The 19,836-nt window shown below is 49.3% G+C and overlaps 3 non-coding genes across 3 annotated transcripts; all 3 read right to left on the reverse strand.

Annotated features, from left to right (window-relative positions):
* Positions 1-9,536: 9,536 nt before the first annotated feature.
* Positions 9,537-9,618, reverse strand: TRNAS-CGA (transfer RNA serine (anticodon CGA)). The gene has a single exon. It is a non-coding gene; the product is annotated as a tRNA-Ser (tRNA).
* A 6,054-nt stretch (positions 9,619-15,672) lies between these two features.
* TRNAG-GCC (transfer RNA glycine (anticodon GCC)) lies at positions 15,673-15,743 on the reverse strand. Its single transcript has one exon. It is a non-coding gene; the product is annotated as a tRNA-Gly (tRNA).
* A 3,379-nt stretch (positions 15,744-19,122) lies between these two features.
* On the reverse strand, positions 19,123-19,193 carry TRNAG-GCC (transfer RNA glycine (anticodon GCC)). Its single transcript has one exon. It is a non-coding gene; the product is annotated as a tRNA-Gly (tRNA).
* Positions 19,194-19,836: the final 643 nt, after the last annotated feature.

Genomic DNA, 19,836 nt, shown 5'->3' on the forward strand with positions numbered 1-19,836 from the left:
AAAATACACAAAATTGAAAATGACAAAACAGCAGACACTTTTTTTAATTATTCCTGTATGGCAGGCATGGGAACATATGTCCCCACAGATGTTGTTGGACTGCAGTTCCCATCAGCCCAAGCTGGTGTAACCAGTGGTGAGGGATGATGGGAATTGCAGTCCAACATCTGGACTGCCACGTGTTCCATATCCTTGCTGTATGGAATCCTGCCTGACACACGGTCACTAGCACGGGTGGCAACTTGTGGACCTCCAGATATTTTGGCCTACAACTCCCATCATGCCTCACCATTGGCCACACTGGCTAGTGCTGATGGGAGTTGTAGGCCAGAACATCTGGAGGGCCACAAGTTGCCCACCCCTGTGTTAAAGGCACAAGGATCTTGCCAGGATTTTTAGAAAAGAAAAAGAGGGAAGTCCTAATTGTGAATATGGATGGAACCAGTCAGAAGGGAATTATTCCGGATTAACTGATGTCATGAGCAGGTGTCATGGTTTTATATGCTGGCAGCAAGGCTCTCCATGGCTACTAGTCCTGATGGCTATGAGCTGCCTCCAGTACCTGAGGCAGTATGCTTATACCAGTCGCTGGGGAACATGAGCGGGAGGGTGCTGTTGCACTCATGCCCTGCTCGGGGGTTTTCCATGGGCAGCTGGTTGGCCACTGTGTGAACAGAATGCTGGACTAGATGGACCCTTGGTCTGATCCAGCTTTGGGCCTCATGTTCTTAACTTAAGCCTAGGACAAATCCCAAAAATGAGATGGTGCTGCCAAATATTGCCAGGCAGTAGATTTGCTTCTAGTTGGGTGAACAGGAGAATGGACACCAATGCGGTGCTGGAGAGTGCACAGACCCACCTGAATATAGCCAGATGTGCCATGAACTCCAACCACCACTTGACATCCACCCTAGCAGGGTGGCCAGCTATGCTCTTCTATAGATATGGCACTGGAGGAGCAGCTAAAATTGAGAGAGTGAGCCAGTTCGGATTTCACAGTGGCAGTTCCTGTGTTGTTTAACAACCCAAGAATTGTGGCAATGAGCAGATCATGCAAGCTGCGTGCTCATCATTTCTGCTTTTAATCAACAACCCTGAAATGCCCCGTTCCTAGGTTGTTAAATCCAGAAACTCTGGGATGTTAAATCTGGAAACTCTGGGTTGTTTATGGGTTAAACAACCCAGCGTTAACCCAACAACAAACCATGGGCAATTGTTGGGTTAACTCTTGAGTTGTTTAACTTATAAGCAACCCAGAGTTTCTTCACTTCAGAAAACAACCCAGGGTTAAAAGCAGAAACAATAAGCATGTGGCTCATGCACTCCACTCATCCTCACAATTCCTGGGTTAAACAATCCAGGAATTGCCACAGGGATGTCTTAATCCATTCAGAGACAGAGATAGTACTTGAACTCAAGACTCTGAAAAGTGTGAAACCATCCCATAGTGCAGAATTCAGAACTGGCCCTTTTATTTTATTTTATTGGTTGCACTTTGACTGCTTTCAAAATTCGGTTTTAGTAAAATTCAGCTTAAAGAAATCGCATTCCAAGCTTTGTTGATGGTTTTTAAAAGCAACGTTTAAAATTGTCTTGTCAAGATTCACACTTTTACATATTCCCTCCTAAAACCACTAATTCAAAACAGCATCTGTACATATGTATTTAGGATTGGTAGTTGTACGCGTGCCGCTGTGCCACTAATCCTAAATACACGTAACTGGAATAAATACATATTCTTCCCTTGCTTGCCCCTTTCATTTCTCTCCCCTTCCTCTGTGGTTCCCCCACGTCAAATTTTATACTGCAAGCTCTGTGGGGCAGGGACCTATCCTCTTATTCCTCTGTAGAAAGCATCATGCTCTCTATGAACAGCAGTAAGAACAACAACAACCATTTTCATTCTTGCGAGGCTATTCAGATGAGGACTATTCTTTGTTTTTGAGGCTCCTACACATACATTCAAACGGCAGATCTGACGGTCTCCAGTGTAAGTGCTCCAGCCTGACTCTTTAATGCATCCAGAGGAAATGTTAAGGGCCTGGCAGAACATCAGGCATTTTATGGGCTTTTATTGTGGCCCTAACATGGTCAGCAGCTTGTGGGAAACTGCAGCCAACGATGATTCTCACTGCCATAAAAGTGGAGGTGTCAGAACTGGCCGACGTCCTGTTCCCCCCACGCACACACTCCCCATAAGCCAGAGGAAGAACCAGAAGTTGAAAACACATCCTGGAATCAAAAGACGAGAACTTTCCCACAAGTAAAGAAGATCAGGGGGCCCCTCCCAGGTCGTGAATTTGGAGGTGAGAGAGGGCCATGACAGAGTGTTACAAAAATGATGAATGGTGGAGACAGAGAGAAAGAAATGTTTCGCCCCCTTTCATAAATACCAGACTTCAGGGACCCTGGATGAACTTGAAGGGTAATGAATTCAGGACAGACAGAAGAAAGCAATTCTGGAATTTGCTGTCACAAGAGGTAGAGATGGCTGCTAGGTTAGATGGCTGTGGGGAGATGGGGGGGTACAATTAGATAAATAAATCAAGGTTTTATTTGATGATAGCTCCTTGGAGAGCTCCTTTAGAGTTCTGACTGGTTCTGATTGAAACCCGGAGTGGATTCGCCGCCCCACCAGCATTGGAGCCAGCAGTCTCCCCTGGGTGCAGGGCTGCAGTCTTTAAGCATTGCGTCTTGGAGGTGCCTGGTTTGGCTGCTGTTGGAAACAGATCGCTGGACTAGATGTCCCTTTGGTCTGATCCCGCCAGTTCTTACGCTGGGGACAGGTGGGTAATGAGTGGCATCCAGGGAAGCAGCAGGTCCCGCAGAATTCCTCCTGTCCCACCCATCTGACGACTGAACGTCTGAACATCAGAGCCAAACGTCTGTTATTACTTTCCAAGCAGATTAAAACTATACTTGTCTTCTTTTTGTTCTGCTGTCCATTTTCAGAGAGGTTATATGTACAACCCGTGCCAGCTCCAGGCTTCTGAGGGCCCTTGGGCAAGACACCTTTAGCAGCCCCTCCCTCAAGGAGCCTCCCTTCTCTGGGCCATTGTCACAGCTGCTATTGCAGCCATCCCCTTGCATGAGAGGCAGAGAGCCACTGGACAAGTAGGCCGTGGCACCTCCTGTTCCTCCTTCTCACCACCACAGTTGTCTGGGCCAGAGCGAGAGGCAAGGGAACAAGCAGGCTGCAATGGTGAAGAGGAGGAGCAAGTCCGGGGGCTCTTGCCAGTGGGCCCCCGCTGGGGTGTGGGCCCTCAGCAGCTGCCCTACCAGGCCCACTCTTGACCCTGGCCCTGTGTGGGACCTGCAAGAAAATGTTGGGGTGTGGGGTCCTGTTTAAGAGATTCTGTTCCATTCCCCCTCTCACCTGGTTTCCCATTTACACAGACCACAATCGATCAGCACTGAGCACGCTCAATTCTCATCAGGCTGCTTTTGAGTTGTCTCCCACCCCTGCCTTGGGGGGGGGGTCCCCCTAAATATTTTTTGTACTCCTGCCAGCCTTGTGTTCCCCCTGAGTCTGGAGAGACTTCTCTGTTACATGTAGATGGTGCTGTTTTGGCTAAATAACCAACTGCACTCGCCTCTGAACATCAGAAATAGAGGGAATGATAACATCTGGTTCTGTATCCACCCCCCCCCCTCAACTCCAAGGTTTAATGTGAGCCTCACCCGTCCTGGAACCTGTTTCATTGTAAGGGCCCAGGAAGGAATAACAAAGAAGACAATATTTCTGAGCATGGTTACTGCTCAGTAACTTCTCTCGCCCCAGTTGCACCCCCCCACCTCCCCCCACACACACACACACACATCCTTCTGTGAATGGATCAGAGTTCACATTTATGTTCCATTCCTGAATCCCTCTTTTCCATGAAAATTGGCTCATGGGGGGTGGGGATGGGGTACCCTGTTGGGAATACAGCTTGGGATATAGTGCAGGGGGCTAACAATGGAGGGGGAAGTTGGCAGAAATCCCCCCCTCTATCACGTGAATTGAGGAGCAATTTGGGATCCAGGCCATACAGATGCAGCAGTAATAGCAAAAGCATCACCTGTTGAATTTCTGCCTGTCAAGCTACTATTAAAAGCCACAGAACTATTTTTGTTTTGTTTTTTTACGCAGTTCTAGGTCAGAGACCCAGTAAGTATTGTGATTGTAGTGCAGTATTCACCAACCTCGTGTCTTCCCGATCTGTAGAGCTAAAACTCCAATCATCCCCTGGGGATGATTGGAAGTGTAGTCCAGCACATCAGGAGGGCACCAGATTAGGGACAGCAGTCGTGGAGCTGGCAGCAGGAGGGGGCTGCTGCACTCATGTCCTGCTTGCAGGCTTCCCACTGGCAGCTGTTGGCCAGTGTGGAAAGCTGGATGCTGGATGAGATGGGCCTTTGGTCTGATCCAGCAGGGTGCTTCTGACCTCCTGGCATTAGCACCTCTCCCTGTAGAAGTGACCTGCTGGGCCCCTTCCTCCTTTTGGTGGCCTTTTGTCTAAAGGGTTGAGCATCTGTCTTGGCAGCTCCTCCATCCAAACCCAATCTTGCCTCTAGCAGAAGACGTGGTAAAATCAAAGACAGATGGGGCAGAGAGGTGTGGGGGGGGGTTAACTCACAGGTCCTTCCAAAGAGGGAAAGTGAGGAAGGAAATGCCCTGGGGATGTGTCGCTCCCACACAGCCAGCGCATTAAGAAAATAACAACATAAGAAGAGCCTTGCTGGATCAGACCAAGGGTTCATCTGGTCCAGCATTCTGTTCCCACACAGAAACCCACAAGCAGGACAGGAGCACAACAGCACCCTCCCACCCATGTTCCCCAGCAACTGGGGTACACAGGCTCACTGCCTCTGCTCCTGGAGGCAGCACAGAGCCATCAGGACTGGTAGCCACTGACAGCCTTCTCCTCCAGGAATTTGTCCAACCCTCCTTTAAGGCCATCCAAATTGGTGACTATCACTATGTCTTGTGCTGGTGAACTCCAAAGTTTAACTATGCGCTGTGCCCATTCCTGGCCAGACATCTTTCCCCACGACTTTCTCTCTACCTTTTGTGACCTTTCTTGTGGGGACTGAGATTCAATCATTTTGACAGATGCGCAACAGGTAAAATTATGAGTCCAAGCGGGGTGAGGGGGATGATTTCTCAGTGGATGTCTACCTGTGACAAGGCTGTACAAGACATGGGACCTGGCAGGGGAGGGCAGAGCAGGGAAGGTCATGGCCCAAAGTGCTTCTCCCCTTGACAGCATCTGTGTAACCCAGCCTTCGCCATCCCGTGCCCTCCTGATGTGTTGGGCCTACAACTCCCCGTATGTGTGTGTGTGTATTTAGGATTAGTAACAGTGTGCGTGCTACTAATCCTAAATACAGGTAACTGAATTAAGCATATATTCTTCCCATGCTGGCCCCCTGCCTCCGTTTCTCTCCGCCTTCCTCTGCTGTTTCCCCCATGTTGAATATTATATTGTAAGGCCTGCGGGGCAGGGACCTGTCCTCTTACTGCATGTGGATGTTGGGATTGGGATCTGTATAACGGCACATCTGGAGGGCACCAGGTTGGGGGAAGTGGCGCTGGATGAACAGCAGTAAGAACAGCAATGAACACTTCCATTCTCACAAGGCTATTCAGATGAGGAGCAATTTATTCATTTGTGGGGAGGATCCTGCACACCCACGTTCAAAGAGCAGCTCTGACAGTCCGCAGTGTAAGTGCTCCAGCACGTTCTTGACTGCATCCAGGGGAAATGTTAAAGGGGGCAGGCAAGGAGTTGGCGGGCACCAGATTGGCGAGGACTGGCATGACTCATCACACGTCCCCTGGCCAAGCAAGCAGAGCTCAGGCCATGCATGCCAGCGGGCGCCACGCAAGCGCACGCATTTGTTCCGAGCAGGGACCGAGCGGGCTCAGGTGCAGCAAGGAGCAGGTGTCAGCGGAGGAGGGGTGGAGGACGTTACTCTGTGAGCCACGCGGCGCGGCCGCCCCGGGCCTCCTACGCCAGCCAGCTGCCCTTGGGCGCATTCGGCAATGTTGACGAAAGATCAGAGAGCAGTGTGGTGTTGCGGTCCAAGCGCTGGACTGGGAGTCGGGAGATCCGGGTTCTAGTCCTCACTCGGCCATGAAGCTCACTGCGTGACTCTGGGCCAGGCCCTGACTCTCAGCCTAACTCACCGCACAGGGTTGTTGTGGAGATAAGACAGAGAGGAGGCGGACTATGGAAGTTGCCTTGGGTTTCTTGCAAGAGGCAGTTGATGGGATATAATTGTTATAATAACAACAACAGCAAATGTCAGTCGAATAGGCTTCTGCATGTGGGGCGGTGGGCACCATCTCGCCCTTTGCCTCAGGCACAACTGCTCCTGGTGATGGAAAGACTCTGCGTTCGCGTCAAGCAGGAATGGGGAACCTGAGGCCTGCAGGCCAAATCTGGCCTGTTTGGGGTCTGATCCAGGGCTCCCCAAGTGGCCACGCTTCCTTTCCCCAGATCACCGACCGCTGGGTGGTTTCCCGGATTTTGTGCAGTTTTTCCCCATTCTGAAAAGTTGAAATGCCTCTCCTAAGGCTGACTCAGAGGGAGGAAGAGTTTTAAGCTAAAATATACTGGTATTGTTGGTTCTGCCCTTTGGCCTTAAGTCCCTCCCCGTTTTGCTTTCAGCTCTGCCCACCAGAATGTGCCCCCAGCGAGTGTCACTGAAATAATTTGGCCCCCGGACTGAAAGAAGTTCAACACCTCTGGCTTAAAGGCACTCTCTTTTTGGTTCTTTCTTCGCCTGCTAGGGATGAGTGAGCCCAGACATTCAAAAGAGGTTCTGGGGCTCAGCCCTAGCTCAAATTAACTCCAGATTTATTTTTTCCCCACCCCATGTAATGCATGAAAAATATAGGAAGCAAAACAGGCTGAATTCTCAGTAATGGTATTAGGGTTACAAGATGCAAAAGAGGACAGAACTCCTGTGCCTTAAATAGTTGTGTAGAAGAGAAACTTTCAGCAGGGGTAGCTCCTCATGCAAGCTACACTTGCGAAAAGCCTGTCTTCTACACAACTATTAAACATGCAGGAAACTTCTCCAGTTTTGCATCTGGCCACCCTAAATGGTTTTGGTACCCCCACCCTGCCCAGTCAAGAAATGCAGGGTAGATGAGACAACTTTTTAAATATTTTTATTTTTTTGGAGCAACTAGGATTTAAAAGCCAAGGTGCAAGCTTTTGAATTCTTTGTCTTCTTCAAACAATGGTGCAACAGGCTGTTACAGCTATAGAACATGTTGGTAGGGTGGCCACCTTTCTTTTCCTGGCCCTGCTCCTGTGCTATTAACAGCAGCGTGGCATGTTAGAAATCCAGCAGGGGACGCTTCCCTGTCACCTGCCCAATGTTTATTAGGGTGGCACTCAAAAGCACAGGAGCGGGGCCAGTTTAAAAAACAACAACAACTGGTAATCTTACATGTTGTTGAGGAGGAGTTCTAGAAACCATACATTTCCAGACAGTACCTTTTCTTGTATGTGCAAAGGGATGCAGCACAGGATCCTGGCATCTCCCCCCGCCCCGGCCCCCAAACACACACACACCTCTCCACCAGCCCTTAGAAGTAAATCTGAGCTGCTGTTTGCTTCGCTTTGTTGAGCATGCTGAAGATAAAGGAGGCAGTGGAATGAACTATTTAATTTAGCACTAATCGGATAATCCCCCTCCCCCCAAAAGTCCAACATCCGCAAGAGCCACTAAAGGAACAATCCACCTAGAGATTGGCCCTCCAAGTGTCTTTTCTAATCCAGTTCTTAAAGCCCCCCCCCCCCCAGCGCTTCTATTCAGTGGTGGGTTTAAGCCTCCTTCCATGATCTTCCAACCCTGTCTCCGAGGGGATGGCCAGCCCCCAAATATAATTCGAAACACATTGTGTGTGTTTGCACAGCAGCAACGGGGAGAGTGGAAGAGTGGCTCCCACAGGAGTCCTGGGCCTGCATCAACAGGCAGAAATTCAGGCAGCAAATTTCTCCACAACTCCATGTCAAGGAAAGCTGCATCTATTGAATGTCTGCCTGCTGTGCAGAGGGTAAAAGGGATATAGGGCTTCAACCAAACAGTTGCTTTGAAAACACAAAAGCCTACCTGCATTTCAGGCCTTTGGGTTGCTTTGAAATTCACCAAGAAGGGATGGGCATCCCCCTCTGCCCCCCTCCTCCTGCCAGGTACCCCTGTAGTCGCGTGGACAGCAGAAGGTGAGGAGGGAGGGGGACCTCAATTTGTAAACACACTGCCAGGCGCTAAAAGCCTAGATCAAAGGCTTATTTTGCAATTCCACCATAAAAAGGGGGCGGAGGCGGAATTTTTCCCAAGGGAAAAAAGTCACCTCCGCCTCGCTTTTTCCAGGGAACAGCATGGACTGCAGAGAGCCCATGAACCAGGGAACAAATCCCCAAATTCTCGTGGCCCAATTTGCAGCTCTCCACCTCCCCTTATCCTAGATCCTCCTCCCTCCCCCCCCTCCCCACACTTTCATTTCAAAGAAGTGACATTAGCAGTAGCACAAGGCTTCCTCAGCGGGGCTCCAATCCTGGACTCCGTGCTCAGTTCTAGGCCACAAGAAACTGTGAAGTCAAAGGCAGCGATTCGGACCAGAGAGCTATTTTCCTTACACCAGAGTCACCGTTGCGGGTTCTCACGTATCTGGGATTGCTGGAGGGGAACACTTCGCTGTACATTAATAAGAGAAAGTGAGAGGTGTCAGGGCTCATGTATGCCTGTAAACCAAAACATCTGGAAGGCACCAGGTTGGAGAAGGGTCTGCACACACCGTTCCAGATGTGTGTGGAGAGATTAACTGGTGATCCTTGGGGGTGAGGGCAAAGACACCCTGCACACAATCCCACCTCCCACCCCCACACATACAAAATCAGAGGCGTGCTCTTACATCTTCCAACGTTTAGCCCTGGTCTTCATCTTTGGTGAACCAAGCTCAAACAGTGACTTAAGTCCCCACACCATTCCCAACTGCCCCACAAAATTCCAGGAGAGATGGGTGCCTCTGAGAATGTGCAGAGTGCATTTCTCTCACCACCAAATAGCCACAAGCAGCCCACACATTCTGAAGCGAAGGAGCTTCCTGATCAAGATGGTGAGTGTTGCTCTTGTTAAAATGATTTTTTACCTTTTTAATCGCAGTTTTATTTGTGGAAGATTGAAAACAGCCAAAAAGTCCATTGGTTTCTGCTGGGAGGATCCATCTCCCCTTGAAATCAAATCATGTTTAGGTGCATACATTGCAACAGACTTGTGGATGCTTGTTTCTAACATCTGGAATAGAATGGGGTTTTTGTAATGATGAAACAAATAATTCAGCTTGGCTCAAGCTGGCAGCATGAGCAGGTTTCATCCAACATCCTTCTCCTCAGAAGCTAAAGCAGTATTTTGACAAAGGTGCGCCTTCCGCATAGGGGTGTGAGAGCGATGCATAGCATGCTGAAAGCCTAAGTAAGGCTGGAAGCATCCGCTGGAGACACAAAACAAAGCTTACTGGGAAAAGACTGGCCTTGCGCTGTGAGCAGGATTCGAACCTGCGCAGGGAAACCCTATTGGATTTCGAGTCCAACGCCTTAACCACTCGGCCATCACAGCTACCTGCAAAACTGGCTCGAGCACACGTCTTTTCTCCTTAGACAAACGAATCCTTTCAGAAGTGCACAACTTCTGCCTGGGCTGTATCACTTCAGACTGCAGTTCAAGCTCATCTGATTGAACGCTCCTCTACACGTGCACACACATTTCACCGCTCATAGAAAAATAGCAAGTCCGGGGGAGAACCCCTGGCCTGGAACCCTTCTCACAGGTAGATTTCTGCATACAAGGATTTCTTTATTTTGCTATGGAAGAGCATTCAGTTATGCGAGCCCGCACACCAGCAGACACAGGTTTACCTCTTGAATGAGAACTAGACCCCTGTTGCTCGACTCTTCGTCCTATCCCAAATCATTCTGAGTTATGTTATGTTATGTTATTTAATTAATTAAAACATTTCTATCCCACCCTCTATCATTAAGATCTCAGGGCAGCGTACAGATAAAATCAATGTAAACATTATAAAACAATAAACAATTTAAGCAGCTACAAACACATTAAATATTAAACAAGCTAATACCAATTAAAATCTAAAGCAATAAAACAGTTAAAACAGTGTGCTACTTTGGGGAATGCATTTAGCCCTCAAAGACTTTGGTAAAAACCCATATTTTTACTTGGTGACAAAATGAAACCAATGTCTGCATCAGTCGGGTCTCCAAGAGGAGGGCATTCCACAACCGGGGTGCCACAGCAGAGAAGGCCCTCTCCCATGTCCCACCATAGTGTATGTCTCACACTGGTGGGACACATAGGAGGGTTATGTAATTCCATCCAAACTACAAGGATATACAAAACCACCTATATTCCACTACTGTATGTTTTCATATAAACAACGTACATACATATTTGAGACAGAACATATATATAGAATATTGGATTATACTATATGGAATATTGAAGTATATTAAAAGTTTATTAAAAATCAACATGTTTGAGGTGCCATATTAAGCTGACAATTATTAATAATATGCACAGAGAGAATTCTCACATTCATTGTAGTTTTAAAAATCTAGATTTCAGACACACCACCTGGAATGCCATTTTCTTTGTGGAATGGCAAGGTACAAATCAAATCAATCAATATAAATCAATAAATAATCAATAAATAAAACAAATAAATAATCTAAATAAAATATTATTTAAATAAATATTAAATATTATTTAAAATAAATAAACCAATAAATACAATAAATCAATAAATGATGTGTCATAAGAACTAGATGCTTTGAAGGTCTGCCTAACTTTTAAAATGGGCGTTGGCCATGCCAGGACTTAAGCCTTTCTGGTAAGGACACCTTGGGAAACTCTTACCTAATAATCCAGATACATGGGGCTGATCAATCCTGTGCTGCAGTTATTCTTGGAGAGGGAGATACGCCACTGCTACGCTGACTGACACAGGAGTTGCATCAGCGGGGTGTTCCACTGGTGCATCGGAGGAGTTGTGCTGGTGTATCCTTCATGACAGAGGCTATCAGCTGGCAAAGGAGGGCTTCCACCATATCCCATAACTCCTCAATCAGTATATCTCAAGTGTAGAATGGCGCCCTAAGTTACCCAGTGCTGACAGAAAGGCACTTTGTGTATGTGTAGGGGCACCCTGCCCTTTAGTCGGCACAACCTACCAAAGAAAGAATGCAAGCAATGCCCAGTATTAGCACTCTCACCTAATAAAAAATCCAAGACGATGATTGAGTCTGACTTGATTAATGAATCAATTGCATTTGCATAAATTGTGCATGAGTAAAAACAATCATTCTGAAGCAAAAGAGCAGACTTCCTTTGTTATGTTTTAGACAAGGCACGTATATGTGATCCTAACAGAGCCATTCCCTGCATTGCTAGAGAGGAAGCGGGAAATGCCTCTCAAGGTGGCACTGGCCATCTGCAATTTTTGTAAAATGCTGGCATTAAAAATAATAAATGTTGTGGAGTAAAACAGCTGCTGCCTGATTAACCAGAGCATCTTTTTAGTCAATCTAGGTTTTCAATTGATTAATCTAACCCAGTGGTACCCTCCAGATGCATAGCTGGCTGGGGGATATGGGAGTTGTAGTCCAGTATATCTGGAGGGCACCCATTTGCAAAGGCTGATCTAGCGGATCAAGCAAGCATTGCAGCCCTATATCTATATTGCATGTGCACAAGAACCAGTGGAGGCCGGTGGCTCCGATGTCAGTGCAGCTGTGAATCTGCTCCGAGTTTCAGTCAGAACTCTGAAGGAGCTCTCCAGCCTACCTTGGATAGCTACTTTAGGGTTCTGACTGAAACCTGGAGAGGATTCACTGCCCCTCTGACATTGGAGCTACCAGCCTCCACTGATAAGAACCTAAGAAGAGCCCTGCTGGACCAAAGGCCCCTCTAGGCCAGCATTCTGTTCCCACAATGGACAGCCAGATGCCCCAGTGGGAAGTCTCTGAACAAAACGTCAGGGCAACTGATGCTTGAAGCTGCCTGGAGACCTGGAATAGTGGAGTTGGGGGGGGGCAGGGGGATGTTGCATCTAGATAGCCAGTTCCACGTGAGGTCCACAGCTCTGCTTCTGCTCGACAACAAAGGCCTCTCTGCTAGGGAACTCGGCCAAGAGTGACGAGTCGAGATGAGTCTGTGTTCTGCGAAGATTAGTGCCCCCACTGAGACCCCTGGAGAGGGCCTCTTAATAGGGCTGCTCCGTCCCTTTAATTAATCCCCCTGATGGTCCTTGAACACAGGGCAGGCTTCACTGCCAGCGCCTAGGAGGTGCATGCTCTTGGTCCGTGCCATTACCAACAGGTCTTTTGTTCAGGGCCCTGGCAATATTGCAGGTGGGGGGAGGCTGTCTCAGGGGCCTTTGTCCCAAGCAGTTGACCCTGTCTGGGCCGAGGCCCACCCCCACCCCACATCCTCCTCATTTTCATTAGCCACATGCAGCTGACCCCCTAATCCTCCGACTTCTCCTCCCCCTGATGCTTTCTGCACATGGACACCCCTGAAAACCCACACTTCTCCTGGATAGCAAGAAGACCTCAGGGTGTCATTCCCCAAACCCACACACAGTTTTGAAACAGAAAACCAAAATCACACTGACACCGATTGGTCTCGTGCATAACAATCTCCCACATCTTGGTCACAGGAACCTAGGAGGCTGGCCTTTATAAAGCCTCAGTCCATTTAACCCAGTATTGTCAACAATGACTGGCAGGAGCTCCCCAAGGTTTCAGGCGGGAGCTTCTCCAACCCTATCTGGAGATGCCTGGGATCGAACCTGGGACTTTCTGCATGCAAAACAGGGGCTCTACCACTGAGCACCAGCCCCTCCCCACACCATCATCACACACAATCCTGCATTGTGTTGAATAATACAACCCATGCACACACTTCAACACTCCTTCTCAGGACTTTTCATCCTTCCGATGCGTCTTTCTACACTATCATTTCAACTTGCTTGTACATGGCTCATGTTTCCTTCCAAAGGATTCTGGGAAATGCTGTGATGGCACTCAGAGCTCCCAGGATCCTTTGGAAGTCTGGGAGGTAGCCAAGACAGTCAAACCAGATCAGGTTATGTGGCATGAGGATTGCCATGTGATCCCCCTATGCCACTTCTGGTTGTGTCCTAAGAAGGGATACATCCTGATCCCTGAATTAATAACAGACAGGTCAACAAGAGGTGTAGATGGAGCTGGGAGGGGGAGGGGGGATGGATAGCAGGCCATTCAAAGGAGGCTCCTTCTAAGTCTCCAGCTCCCCACACTCTGCACCAGGAGTGGGGGGGAAGTAGATCAAGATCTACTAGTTAATCTCTGGATGGCTTGCAGTAGATCAGCTATTGTTTAACAATAGCAACAACAATGATTCCCCCACCCCATTAAATCATACTCCTGAAATTAAGCAATTTCCTGAATGTAACCAAGAGTGGGATTTTGTATTGGAAAGACTGTGCCCTCCCCGTCCAGCTCTGGTACTCAAAACAAATCCCTGGGTTTGGAATTGTTTAATTATAAGTGTATGGCTTTTGCCCCTGGCTCCAGTTGGTGGATCTCGGGATACTAAAAAAAACAAACAAACCCCAAAGCAGATCCCACAAGCCTGAAATCTGCCCACCCTTGCTTAAATTGACGTCACTGAAATAAATGCATATGCTTCCCCAGTCTGCTCCTTTCTCCATTTCCCTCCCTCTTCTGTGTTGTTTCCTCTGCATCAGATTATAGACTGCAAGCTCTCTGGGGCAGGGGCCTGTCCATTTATACTTTGTAAAACGTCATGCACATTGCTAACAATAATAACAATAACAGTAATAAAGCTATTATTCTAATCATAATAACCAATGTACATGATACTTCACAACAGAGGTCCCCAATGTGACGCCCATGGAGACCTCCAACAGTGCCCACAAATCTCTCTACATCCTGCCCCTTTCGAAGAAATATTTTTAAATAAAACCCTTGGAAAATGTTATGGTAGTCTTTTTCTTCCCCCCTTGTAGCCCCCCGCCTTGTCTTTGTCTTTGTCTTTCTCTCCTCCTCCTCCTCCACCACCACCACCACCTCTTTAGCTCTCTTCTCACTAGCCTGGCCCCCAGAGCGGCTGTTATAGGGCTAGCCACATCCAATGTGGGAGCCACTTTGTGGTGCGCCCACAGTGGCTTCTCAGCTTCCCAAATGTGCCCACAGGCCCAAAAAGGTTGGGGACTCCTTGCTTTACTTGCTCTAAGTAGAAAGGAACAGGTCCCTGCCCCAAGGAGTTTGCAGTCTAAAATGTACCTGTGGATGGTGTTGACCTTAGCGAATCAAGGGGGATGTGGTCGGCTGGCATATGTGCTACTAAATTCCCCCTCCCGTGAGATGTCCTCAGGAAAGCACAAGGTCTCCCCAAAATATGGGAATCAGCCCATTTTCTTCCATCAAGCCCTACGAGAGAACATAACAGGCTTTGCAGTTGTTAGGGAGGAAGGTCGAGGACGGCTTGGCCGTCCCCCCAAAGAGTCCAGGTCCTGCAGGAGGATGGTTGGGGGGCATCCAAGGGGAACCCGCCCCGCCCCGCGGCGTCCACCTGGTCTCCGCGCCCCCCGCGCACTCCTGAGCGGGCGGAGCTCCCCGCGCCCTCCAGCAGGCCCTCGGCGCGCTGCTGCGGCCCCAGTACGCCCATTTGCTGAGCTGCGCCAAGGGGTCGCGGGGAGGACGGCGCATTTGTGCCTTCGGGGCTGTGAATCGTCCCCCGCCTCCCCTCCCCGCAAAAAGGTGCGACCAGGAACAGTCCGGCCTTTGAAGCTAATCTGGTTCCCACGGCATAGCAAGGGAGCACGCCGTGCAAATGACGGCCTAGAGCAGCCTTCCCCAACCCGGCGCCCTCCGCTTGGGCTGGACTACAACTCCCATCACCCCCAGCTGGAACGGTCCGTGGGAGTTGTAGTCCGACACCCACCATGCCCCTGCAACCACCAGCACTCCTCAGTCGCCTTGCATCGAAAGGTGAAGGGAGCTTTCGCAAAGCGTAACTGCTTTGCAAAACCCACCTTACGCTTCTTTGAAAAGCGACGTGTTTGCTGGCGGGGATCCTGCGGCTGGCTCTTGCCTGCCACGTGGCAGCCTGGATGTGACCATTTCCCCGCCGCCCAACTCTCCTGCCCTTCCCTGATTTCTTGGAAGTGAACGTTTACAGCACAAGCCTATGCATGTCTACTCAGAAGTAAGCCCCATTGCATTCAATGGGGCCTACTCTCGAGTAAGCGCGCATAAAAGTGCAGAGAGCGCGCGAGAGAGTTTGTCTAATTTCGCTGTAAGACTTGGCACAAAAATATCCTTGCAGAGGAAATCTCGTGCTTAAAAAGCGAGACTGGATACAAGTTCCCAAAGTCTTTAACAGTACAATCCTACACAGGTCTGCTCAGAAGTAAGCCCCATTCGGTTCAATGGGGCTTACTTCCAGGAAAGTGGGTACAGGATTGCGCTGTAAACGCTGCTTTAGGTCAGAAGAAGAAGAAGAAGAAATCATGACATAGGAGTTTTAATTTGAAGAAGGAACCAAACCAAAAAAGCAACCTTTCCGCACACAATTAAAAAAAAACTCCGCTGCATTGGCCGGGAATCGAACCCGGGCCTCCCGCGTGGCAGGCGAGAATTCTACCACTGAACCACCAATGCTGCGAAAAACATCTGTATTTCCCCCCTTGAGATGCTATGCAGTGGTGGGGTAAGCCAGACTAGATGATCAAATTAATCACGGGTGTCCTTTCTTTTTCCTCGTGGATCTGAGATTATAACGCGCCGGGTACCGCACAAAGCGCCCCGGCACATCTCAAAGCCGGGAGGCTGAGCGTGCGCTCTGCGCAGCGTGTGGAGAGAACAAACGCTGCCCGTAAGGTTTTAAAATACATAGATCATTCTGCTCTCTTCCTCTCCAGACCCTCCGTCCCGCCCCGGGGGTCGCTGGCAGGTGCCTGGGGGTGTGAAGGCTCGTGGGCCGAGCAGCTCAGCCAAAGATGCTGTTTGTTGTCTCTCGGGAGGCGCTGAAACGGCATTTAGGAGGCGGATCAAAGGGCAGGCGAGGCTCCCGGGAGGCAATTGACACCTCGGCGTGCGGAAGGTTTTCCCAGGCTTGTAAAAGGGGGGCGGCGGGGAGAGGCGAAGGCCTCCTGCGGATCGGCAGAAGGCGGCCGAAGGGTGTCGGAGAGACGGAAGGACAACATCGGAACGATGGAAGCGCGATGCAACCCTCGCCCACAACGGGGTTAGATTCGGGAAAGATGAACTCCGGGAAAGCTGTGCCAGGGCGCAACCCTATGCCTGTTTAGGCAGAGGAAGTCCTGCAACTCCCAGCATTCCCCAGCCAGCGTAGGATTGCGCCTTAAGACATCCAAAGCTTTTCCTTGCTTTGCTTAAAAGGGCTTTAAAAAATAAAATAAAATAAAATAAAATAAAATGGAAATCACCCACACACCTTCCCCCCACCCCGAAACTTCTAGATCCGCAAAACATGCCACCCGCACCAACACCCACGCATCCCCTTGTTAAGGTCATCCCATCAATGGTACAGATCATGAGCTGCTTCTTGCAAAATTTCGGCTTAAATTGAAGAACGTCGGGAAAACCACTAAACCGTTCAGGTATGACCTAAATCATATCCCTGATGAATATACAGTGGAGGTGAGGAATAGATTTCAGGGATTAGACCTGATAGACAGAGTGCCTGAGGAACTATGGACGGAGGTCCGTAACATTGTTCAGGAGGCAGCAACGAAATCCATCCCAAAGAAAAAGAAATGCAAGAAAGCCAAGTGGCTGTCTGATGAGGCTTTACAAGTGGCTCACGAAAGAAGGGAAGCGAAAAGCAAGGGAGAAAGGGGAAGATATACACAACTGAATGCAGAGTTCCAGAGAATAGCAAGGAGAGACAAGAAGGCCTTCTTAAGTGAACAATGCAAAGAAATCGAGGAAAACAATAGAATGGGAAAGACGAGAGATCTCTTCAAGAAAATTGGAGATCTCAAGGGAACGTTTTGTGCAAAGACGAGCATGATAAAGGACAAAGAAGGCAGGGACCTAACAGAAGCAGATGAGATTAAGAAGAGGTGGCAAGAATACACAGAAGAACTCTACAGGAAAGATCTGAATGTCCCTGATAGCCATGATAGTGCGGTCACTGAGCTTGAGCCGGACATCCTAGAGAGTGAAGTCAAGTGGGCCTTAGGAAGCATTAGTAACAATAAAGCTAGCGGAGATGACAGTATTCCAGCCGAGCTATTTAAAATCCTAAAAGATGATGCTGTTAAAGTGCTGCATTCAATATGCCAACAAATCTGGAACACTCAACAGTGGCCACAAGACTGGAAAAGGTCAGTTTACATTCCAATTCCAAAGAAGGGCAACGCCAGAGAGTGTTCAAACTACCGCACAATTGCGCTCATTTCACATGCCAGCAAGGTGATGCTCAAAATCCTACAAGCTAGGCTTCAGCAGTATGCGAACCGAGAACTACCGGAAGTACAAGCTGGGTTTAGAAGAGGCAGAGGAACTAGAGATCAAATCGCCAACATTCGCTGGATCATGGAGAAAGCAAGAGAATTCCAGAAAAATGTCTATTTCTGCTTCATTGACTACGCTAAAGCCTTTGATTGTGTGGATCACAACAAACTGTGGCAAATTCTTAAAGTGATGGGAGTACCAGACCACCTTACCTGTCTCCTGAGAAACCTGTACGAGGGTCAAGAAGCAACAGTAAGAACCAGACATGGAACAACCGATTGGTTCAAAATTGGGAAAGGAGTACGACAAGGCTGCATATTGTCACCCTGCTTATTTAACTTATATGCAGAGTACATCATGAGAAATGCCGGGTTGGATGAATCACAGGTCGGAATTAAGATTGCTGGGAGAATTATCAACAACCTCCGATATGCAGACGATACCACCCTAATGGCAGAAAGCGAAGAGGATCTCAAGAGCCTCTTGTTGAGGGTGAAAGAGGAGAGTGCAAAAGCTGGTTTGAAACTCAACATTAAAAAAACGAAGATCATGGCATCTGGCCCCATCACTTCCTGGCATATAGAAGGGGAAGAAATGGAAGCAGTGACAGATTTTACTTTCTTGGGCTCCAAGATCATCGCAGACGGTGACTGTAGCCATGAAATTAAAAGACGCTTGCTCCTTGGGAGGAAAGCTATGGCCAACCTAGACAGCATAGTCAGAAGCAGAGACATCACCTTGCCGACAAAGGTCCGTCTAATCAAAGCTATGGTTTTCCCAGTAGTAATGTATGGCTGTGAGAGCTGGACTATAAGGAAGGCTGAGCGCCGAAGAATTGATGCTTTCGAAGTGTGGTGCTGGAGAAGACTCTTACGAGTCCCCTGGACTGCAAGGAGGGCAAATCAGTCCATCCTAAAGGAAATCAACCCTGAGTGCTCATTGGAAGGACAGATAATGAAGCTGAAGCTCCAATATTTTGGCCACCTAATGCGAAGAGAAAACTCCCTGGAAAAGACCCTGATGCTGGGAAAGACTGAAGGCAAAAGGAGAAGGGGACGGCAGAGGATGAGATGGCTAGATAGCATCACCGATGCAATGAATATGAACTTGAGCATGCTCCGGGAGAGAGCGCAGGACAGGAAGGCCTGGCGTGCCATGGGGTCACGAAGAGTCGGACACGACTGAACGACTGAACAACAACAACAACCCAACGAATGCCTTGACTCCTGCAATATGCGGGTGCGACGAAGGCCATTCTGATTATTAAATTGGTGCCACCAGCCTCTACTGCTGAAGAGCTATTGCCAGTCAAAGTAATATTGCCCAGCTGCATGGCTCAGTAGAAGGACACAACAGGGATTGTCTGCCACTGTGTGCCCACCCTGGGAGTGGCATAGACACCGAATCAACACAATCAACACCTTAATTGGATTAAGGCTGCAATGTTATACACACTTCCCTGAGAGTGAGGCTTATTGCCTTTAATAGGACGGAATGCATGAGATTGCACCGTAAATCCCTCATGCCAAACATAGGAGCATTAAAAAAAGACGCACGTTGCATTGGCCGGGAATCGAACCCGGGCCTCCCGCGTGGCAGGCGAGAATTCTACCACTGAACCACCAATGCAGCTGTCCAGCGCTCTCTCTAAGTGTCTCTATATTCACACGTGCCTCGCAGCAGTTGGCCGCGTTTGCAGCCTTTTGGTCGGCGCTCGCCGGCTTCCGAAACAAAAGATGCGCACGCGGGTCTCGAGGTCATGCCTCCCCGCACCCCGCCCCAGAAAACCGTTAATCCTTCAGAAGCTACTCAATGAGAAGGAAGAGGCGCTTTGCATACGCTCAGAGAACCCCTCGTCCGGCTCGTAGCATTTCCGCTTGCTCGCCCTGCAGGCAAGCCCCGCGCGCTGGAAGCGTCAGGTGTCGTTCTTTTAAGCAGCGTGCGGGCGCGTCTGCTTGATTCACGCATGAGCCTAAGACTTATGGTCCCGGCGGGGGGAGATCCGCGGCTTTCCTTCCCCCATCCGAGCACGCGCGACCGGAGGTCTTGGCATCCAGCGAAGGTCGGCGGCTCGGATTGCTGTGGGGCGGTGCATCTATTCTGGGTTTCAGCCAGGGCCAGCCAGGACGCGAGAGGGACTGCCCAAGGTGCCGGGCCCGGATTGGGGCTGGGGTTCAGCACCTTGGATAGCTCCTGCGGCGTTCTGGGTGGTTCTGGCGAACCCAGAATGGAGGCGGAGCCCCGCCGCGATCGGAGCCACCAGCCTCCACCG

This window comes from Heloderma suspectum, chromosome 6 (assembly GCF_057233095.1).
Source record: "Heloderma suspectum isolate Gila_16-S chromosome 6, 16-S_ref, whole genome shotgun sequence".
NCBI lineage: Eukaryota > Metazoa > Chordata > Lepidosauria > Squamata > Helodermatidae > Heloderma > Heloderma suspectum.